The sequence below is a fragment of the Leptodactylus fuscus genome, chromosome 1 (genome assembly GCF_031893055.1).
Source record: "Leptodactylus fuscus isolate aLepFus1 chromosome 1, aLepFus1.hap2, whole genome shotgun sequence".
Taxonomy (NCBI): domain Eukaryota; kingdom Metazoa; phylum Chordata; class Amphibia; order Anura; family Leptodactylidae; genus Leptodactylus; species Leptodactylus fuscus.
This window is the reverse complement of record NC_134265.1, coordinates 62,951,141-62,959,125: the sequence shown is the minus strand read 5'-3', so window position 1 is coordinate 62,959,125 and position 7,985 is coordinate 62,951,141.

Genomic DNA, 7,985 nt, shown 5'->3' with positions numbered 1-7,985 from the left:
CAGGCTGAGTTCCAAGTGGGGGAAAAAAAGAAACAGTCCTCAAGCTCAGGGAAGGGGCAGACAGACAACCAAAACACCCCCTACCCTTTCCCAGTACCCAGCAACTACTGCACCCAAAAACTCCGACCATTTTCATTTTTGAAATTTTCCAGTAGCTGCTGCATTTCTCCCCTAGGCTTATACTCGAATCAATAAGTTTTCCCAGTTTTTTGTGGTAAAATTAGGGGCCTCGGCTTATATTCGGGTCGGCTTATACTCGAGTATATATGGTATATCAAAGTGAAAGTTCTCTGGGAAAATGTTTAAAAAAAAATTAAAAATTCATACTCACCTTCTGTTACCTCTTGTGGGCCTCCTTGAGGCATCTGGTAACTTCTAGTGCTGTTTTGTGATGTCATCATCCCGGGGTCACCACTGAGGCCTGTGACTGTCCCACAAGCATCACATGGGCATCGAGCATCAAGATGCTTGACGTGCCCTGTCACTGCTGAGATTCAATCACAGGCCTCAGTAGGACCACTGGACTCTCACCAGGAGAGCGCTGGATGCTTCAAGGAAGTTCAAAAGAGGTAAAGGAAGGCCCTTCACCTATTATACTTTGTTGTCTGAAGAGCTGAATATAATGGATTTATTTTCTAAATTTGATCCTCCATTGTAAAGTAATCTTAATAAAAACCTATGAAAACAAGCAGCCTGGAGCAGAAAGGATGTCTACGTAACTACAAGCTGCTCATGCCTCCTTCATAAACCTTGTGCTTCTGATGGGGGAATGAGAAGGCCATGCATATATGCCATACTCTTACCAGGCCCTGTATTCTCACAGTCATTATCGGCGCATGCGTACAGCCGCTCATTGCACTTCAGGCGGCAGTGGGTGTAGTGCACATCGATTGCATCATACTATACCCAGAATTTAAAGGGGTATTCCCACGTCGCACACTCACCAGTCTTCACTGCTGTAAAATCTTCTTTCTTCCTGGTTTCTTGTATCATTTGGTGGGCGGGGTTTCACATGCAACCTGCCATTTAGCTCCGGCCCCAAATTAGCGTGTAGCTCCACCCACCACATAGCGTGATCCTATGGGGCGGCTGAAGGGCCTGTGATGTCATCAAAGGTCCTTAAACGCTATATGCACAATATTGGACTATGAAGTACAGGCAGGAGCAACTCCATTCTGTGTTACATACAGAGACTCCCTGTCTCTGTCATAATGAACACAATTGAATTAGCTAGCCTGATAACTGGGAGAACAGAAGACGTTCAGAAATGAAAGCAGCTCCTCCCCCCTATCTGAGATCAGGAAGCTAGGTTATGTGGTGTAGACACAGGAATAGCTAGAAACACAGGCTCGCTCCCGTGCACTTAGCCCCTCCTCCCTCCCCCCTGATAGCAGCAGATACATCACTTGACTTTTAAGCAGATAAGTCAAGGGCTGTGTCAACAATGAATTGAATACAGTAAGATAGTGGACAAACAAAGCAGTTTTGCTGAAGCAGTGTATTTAGGAAAAGTCTTAAATCCACTTTAACAAGCAGTATAGATAGGATCCTTGTGATGGGACAACCCCTTTAAGAAGGCTGCAGCATCTTGAGAAGAAAAGGGACAGCACACTGTCGTCTTTCCCGTTATGTGCTCCCAGGCTGGAGATATCGGTGCTGTTAGATTCGGTACTTATCTCTGCCCACCGTCAGAAGGACGTTCCTGACAGTCTAACTGGGCTGTGAGGAACGACCCTCTGCCCGTACTCATCCATAGCTCCGTACTGTCAAAGGGGGCTTCCTTACCACCCAGCAATGACACTAATCTGTGAGGAACACCCCCCAGTACAAGTCTATGGACAAGAACTGTCAGGAATTCAGCGCACTGTTGGCTTTCTAGCGGTAAAACCGTATGAGCAGGATGAAATGAAAGGTCTTCTTTCACCCAATTTGAGCTAAAGTAAGTTTAGACTCTTCTGTTTATACACTTTCTTAATATTCTATATGACTAGAGGGACCTGGCCAACATATGGATAACAGTGTCAACCACAGTTTATTTCATGGCAGACATTAATATCCATAGAATATTTCACAAAACATTCCTAAATTAAAGCCACTCACGTGTATCGAATTGAAGCATCCAATGGGGTGTTATGTCATGTGATTGAATCATCTGATATAAGACTTGTGACACTCGGCAGCAGTTTTAATGTATGGAAGCTAACAATGTGAGGAGCCAGCTGTTTGTGTGCCCTACAGGTAGGAAGTCTAGATTGCGGCTTCTTTTTTGTCTCTCAGCAAATAAAGATAAATTTATCAGTGTTAAACCAGAAGCTGCATGACTAAACATCGCTACATGTGAAGATCTGTATGGATGTTGTGGGAAGGTGTGAATACATTAAAATAGCTCTAACATTGTGGCTTGAAATGGATATACAAGGAAAGAACTGTGCAATTCACTGTTATTGAAGAAATCAGTCTTTCCAAAGATATTCTGTTAGAAAACATTTCCTTATATGGTTTTTGGTATTTGAGTTACGACTCTTTGTAAAAAAAAAAAAAAAAAAAAGTAATTTTCACACTAGTGATATGTAGGTGCCAAAGGCATTGTACTTGTCAGTACCAAATGAAGCATCACCAATCCCAATGACCTGTGCACCCAGAGTTTTCATCCCTGATCCCACAGATAGTGTCCAAATCGCGGCATTAAAGAATGCACCTTTCATAGAATAATTTAGACAGTACCGCCAAGTGAGCACTATATGGTATTGTTAAATATAGGTTATATCTATCTATATTTCTATGAAAACTTTATGCGGATAGCTCTCTTTATTAGATTGTTCTGTAGTATTATAGTAACTGGTATATATATATATATATATATATATATATATATATATATATATATATATAGTCAGGGTCTAGGGTTTCTAGGTGGGGTGGCATAGACAATTCCAGATTATTAGTCCAAAAAAAGGTAGAGTTTTATTTTCACTCCAAAAACAGTGCAGCAACAAAAGAAAAAAACAATGCAAAAATAAATACCTGCCTGGCTAGGCTCTAACTGAGCATAGACTAGGTTACCTCACCTATAATACCAGAATCAATAACAAGCTGAATCATACAAGACATAGCTCCAATAGTGCAACCTTCCTGCTGGCTCTCCAGCCAAGCTCTGACCAAAGTTTTGCTGCTGGAGTGACCTCTTATATCCTCACTGATGAGGAGAACTCTCAGCAGCTGAGTTGCTGCAGGAACAACCACAAAGTGTGGACTGGAGGGGGGTTGAATGATAGGTCCCACTACCAACCTACCTGCCATTCCTAAAAATCCAGCCCAATACTGAGCATTTAACAAAATGCTCAGCAAACAAAAGTTGTCTGCTGAGCACAAATCATTCCTGGACTTTTCTCATCTCGCCCACCTGAGTAGTCTGGGCGAGATGTACACCCACTCCATTATCTGACCGGCTATCGGCTTACAATATATATTTGTTATTGACAGCACCATATGCACCTCTTCCTATTTCATCTCTATGACCGCCATCCTCCATCTGGCTGTAGTTTTTAATTGTTTTTATATCAGCTGATTTATCAGGTAGGAATAAATTTTAACTCTTTGTATTTCCATTCCTGTGTTACTTTTTATTAGCCCATTCCTGACATCTGTCATACTATTCTGGAGGAGCTGAGTGGTTGCCATAGCCACCAGGTCTCTCTCTATTTAAGGCCTCGTTCACATCTGCATCGGTAATCCGTTCGGGTGAGTTCGTATGGGGACCCCCCGAACGGTCTACCGAATGCATTTGCAAGTGTTGTACAGTGAAAGCACACGGATCCCCCATAGCCTATAATGGATCTATGTGCTTGCCATGAGATCTCCGCAGGGAACATGTGGACAGGTAAGTACTTCACAATCTACCATATATACTCGAGTATAAGCCGAGTTTTTCAGCACAGTTTTTGTGCTGAAAAAGCCCCCTCGGCTTATATGCAAGTCAAGCAAAATAAAAAATATATACATATAAATATATATATATATATATATATATATATATATATATATATATATATATACGGACCCAATGCGGACTCCCCGAATGGATTACCAAATGCAGATGTGAACCAAGGGTAAGGCTCCCAGGCTTGTCTTCTATTGACTCCTATTACAGGCTGCACTTGGCAGCCTGTAATCAAAGTATAGGAATTTTACAATGCACTGCATTACTTTAGTGATGAGAAGTCAAGGAAGTTAAAATATAAAAAAGAAATAAAAATTCAAAACACCCCTTTTCCCTAGAACTCATATAAAAATAAGTATCAATAAAAGTAAAATGAAATACATACACAGATATCGCTATGTCCAAAAATGCTCAGTCTACAAATGTATAAAAATATTTTTCTCATGTGATGAATGCCATAGCAGGAAAAAAAAATCAAAAGTACCAAACTGCTGTTTTTTCCACTGTTTTGCCTTCCCCCAAATGATGTAAAAAAAGAAGTACACCTGGCCACACAAAGAATCCTCCATATGTGAAATAGAAAAAGCTATGGGTGTCAGAATATGGCGACAGCAAGATTTTTTTTTTTTAAGTTTTGGATTTATTTTTTTTTAAAGGGGTTACAATGTAATCTATTCACTTAAGGCTTGCAGGAATTTGGGAGCAAATCTGTGTTCACTTCATGTTTTGTAATGTCCACTGCATACTGGTAAAGTACCTGCCACACATGTTACCTCCTGTGTATCCTTGGGGATGGAGCATGGAATAGCATAACACACTATCTATTAAGTTCAACACTATCTAGTGAAAACATGTATTGTGCAACATACTTTGGGTGATGGATGTCACTTTATAACATTCGTCATTGACTGTGTTAACCATGTATGTTGGAATCTGTCACGGGATGGTTAGAGTCTATACTATAGGCAATGTGTAATATATATTTGGTGTGGAATGTATTCTCTAACCTGTTGTATACATCAATGTGTAGTTGGCTGATTGGGGTCTAGTGTGTTAGCACATTGTATGCAAATACCTCTAACTAGTGAGGACAATGGGTGGAGATAATCTGATCAGTGTCTCCAAGAAGATGTTGGATGGTGCATTGTCCATAGTAGACAGGGAGTCTGCTCTCCTTGGTATAGGAGAGGGGGGAAGGATCTGTGACTCAGCCCTTCCCACCCACAGATATAGGTGTAACAGTTTTAGTATATAGTTGTAGCAGCAGTTAGTATGTGTTAGCCGGCCTGTGCACAGCTCTGCAGAGAGCCAGGATTTAGTTACAGGACCAAGGAACCAAAGCTATCATTGGATTGTGACTTCTGTGGACTTATTGTTACTACGGTTGATGTGACCGCCGCCGGCTACTAACTTTGTGGATTACAATAAATTGCTGTTGTCTCCCGACCTCTTGCGTCCGTGTTGATTCAAAAGACCACCCGGAGGAAGACGTATACCTTTGCTCCGTGACAACTGGTTGGCAGCGGTGGGATCAACAGCGGACAGCGAGATGGACTACAGCAGCCCAGCGATTAATGGAGCCACAACCTCAGAATACAGGAACTGGACTATGGCAAGTCTACAAGTAAGGGCCCAGGAACTAAACCTGAGTTACCAGGGAAGAACGAAAGAGCAACTGATCGAGGCACTGGAGGAGATGACCCTGCAAAGCGAACATGAGGAGGGCTGCCCCCAGGAGACAGTAGAGATACGGGAGTGGCAGATACAGACCCAAAAGAGCAGATGGGTTGTTTTGTATGAGGAGGAATTGGCAGTGCTGGGGCTAGATGCAACTGCAGAGCAAAGGAGTAGAGCATTACAGAGGGCTCAGGAAACGGAGAAGGAGGAACAGAGAATGGTGCATGAAAAGGAAAGAATGGCGCATGAAATGCGAATGGCTGAGATAACTACGAGGAATTATAATCAAACGTCGACCCCCAGCCCAACAGTGAGAGAACCACCATATGTGTCCCATAAACACTTCAAGACCTTTGATGAAGCGGCTGGGGATGTTGATGGATATTTTCAGGACTTCGAACACCAGTGCCGCCTGATGGAAGTCCCAGAGAAGGATTGGGTCCGGTATCTGGTGGGGCACCTACAAGATGGGGCTGCGGAAGCTCTCAGAGCCATGGACCCTAGTGATCAGCGGGACTATGAGGCCATTAAAAGAGCGGTGCAGAAGTATTATGCAGTCACTCCAGAGACCTACCGAGTTCAGTTCCGCTCTTTGTCTTACAATGGGGGAAGCTCCTTCCACATGTTCGCCCACAAGTTGAAGCAAGCATGCAAGCGCTGGCTAGAAGGAGAGGAGGCTGTCACAGTCGATAAGGTCCTCCAAGTCATACTTAAGGAACAGTTCTTTTCCCAGTGCCCCGCTGAGATCCGTGAGTGGGTGCTGGAACAGAACCCAGCCACAGTTGAGCAAGCTGCTTCTCTTGCAGATGAGGGCCTGACCATCAAGCCGCAGTGGAAGAGGTTGTTTGCAGAGGAGCGGAAAACTACCACAGTTCGCCAGACAACCTTCAGCCAGCCACCCACCTTTCGTGTCCGGCCTCAGGATTACAATTCCCCCTCTACCCCTGCCCCAGCCCATCGGCCTCCAGCTATGAACAACCCTGTCCCTAGACAACGACCTACTGGAAGAATGCTAGAGCGCAGATGTTTTGGGTGCGGGCCTGGACATTTGCAAGCTAGTTGCCCTGTTAACATGGGGGCACGGGCCACCGTGGCATCCCGGCCTATTCACTACCTGGGAACCACCCCTAGGACAGAAAGTTTGGCCCCATTTCCAGATGACTCCATGAATGACCCATCTGTTCCACCTCCAGGGGTCTATGGGATTCAGCCTTCCGCCACACATCCCGCAAACCTTCAGCGGAAGCACTTGCAGGAGGTCCTACTGGATGGCCGAACAGTTGTTGGATTCCGGGACTCGGGAGCTTTCCTAACGGTAGCGGACCCCCGAGTAGTTCAACCCGAGGCCCTAGAGGAGGGCCCTGGCCTTTCTATCGAGTTGGCAGGAGGTACTCGGAAACGTATTCCTAAAGCTACCGTGGAACTCGACTATGGTTGTGGACCAAAACGATGCACAATTGGTGTGATGAGCGGGCTGCCGGCCGATGTTCTGTTAGGCAACGATGTTGGAAATCTACAGTGCCACTTTGTCGGAGCAGTGACCCGAAGCCAAGCTCAGAGAGACGCCAACATGGATCCACCGGATTTTCTGCCAGATGCCAGCCCTTCAACCCTACAACTTTACCATTCTGTACCGCCGAGGGAACCAACACCAGAACGCAGATGGGTTATCCCGGCAGGAGGACATATGAGCTATAGAGACTGATGTTCATTCCCCAATTTACCTGTGTAGGCCAATTGTGTCATGCACATGTTTTGAGAGGGGGAGGGGTTGTCACGGGATGGTTAGAGTCTATACTATAGGCAATGTGTAATATATATTTGGTGTGGAATGTATTCTCTAACCTGTTGTATACATCAATGTGTAGTTGGCTGATTGGGGTCTAGTGTGTTAGCACATTGTATGCAAATACCTCTAACTAGTGAGGACAATGGGTGGAGATAATCTGATCAGTGTCTCCAAGAAGATGTTGGATGGTGCATTGTCCATAGTAGACAGGGAGTCTGCTCTCCTTGGTATAGGAGAGGGGGGAAGGATCTGTGACTCAGCCCTTCCCACCCACAGATATAGGTGTAACAGTTTTAGTATATAGTTGTAGCAGCAGTTAGTATGTGTTAGCCGGCCTGTGCACAGCTCTGCAGAGAGCCAGGATTTAGTTACAGGACCAAGGAACCAAAGCTATCATTGGATTGTGACTTCTGTGGACTTATTGTTACTACGGTTGATGTGACCGCCGCCGGCTACTAACTTTGTGGATTACAATAAATTGCTGTTGTCTCCCGATCTCTTGCGTCCGTGTTGATTCAAAAGACCACCCGGAGGAAGACGTATACCTTTGCTCCGTGACAACTGGTTGGCAGCGGTGGG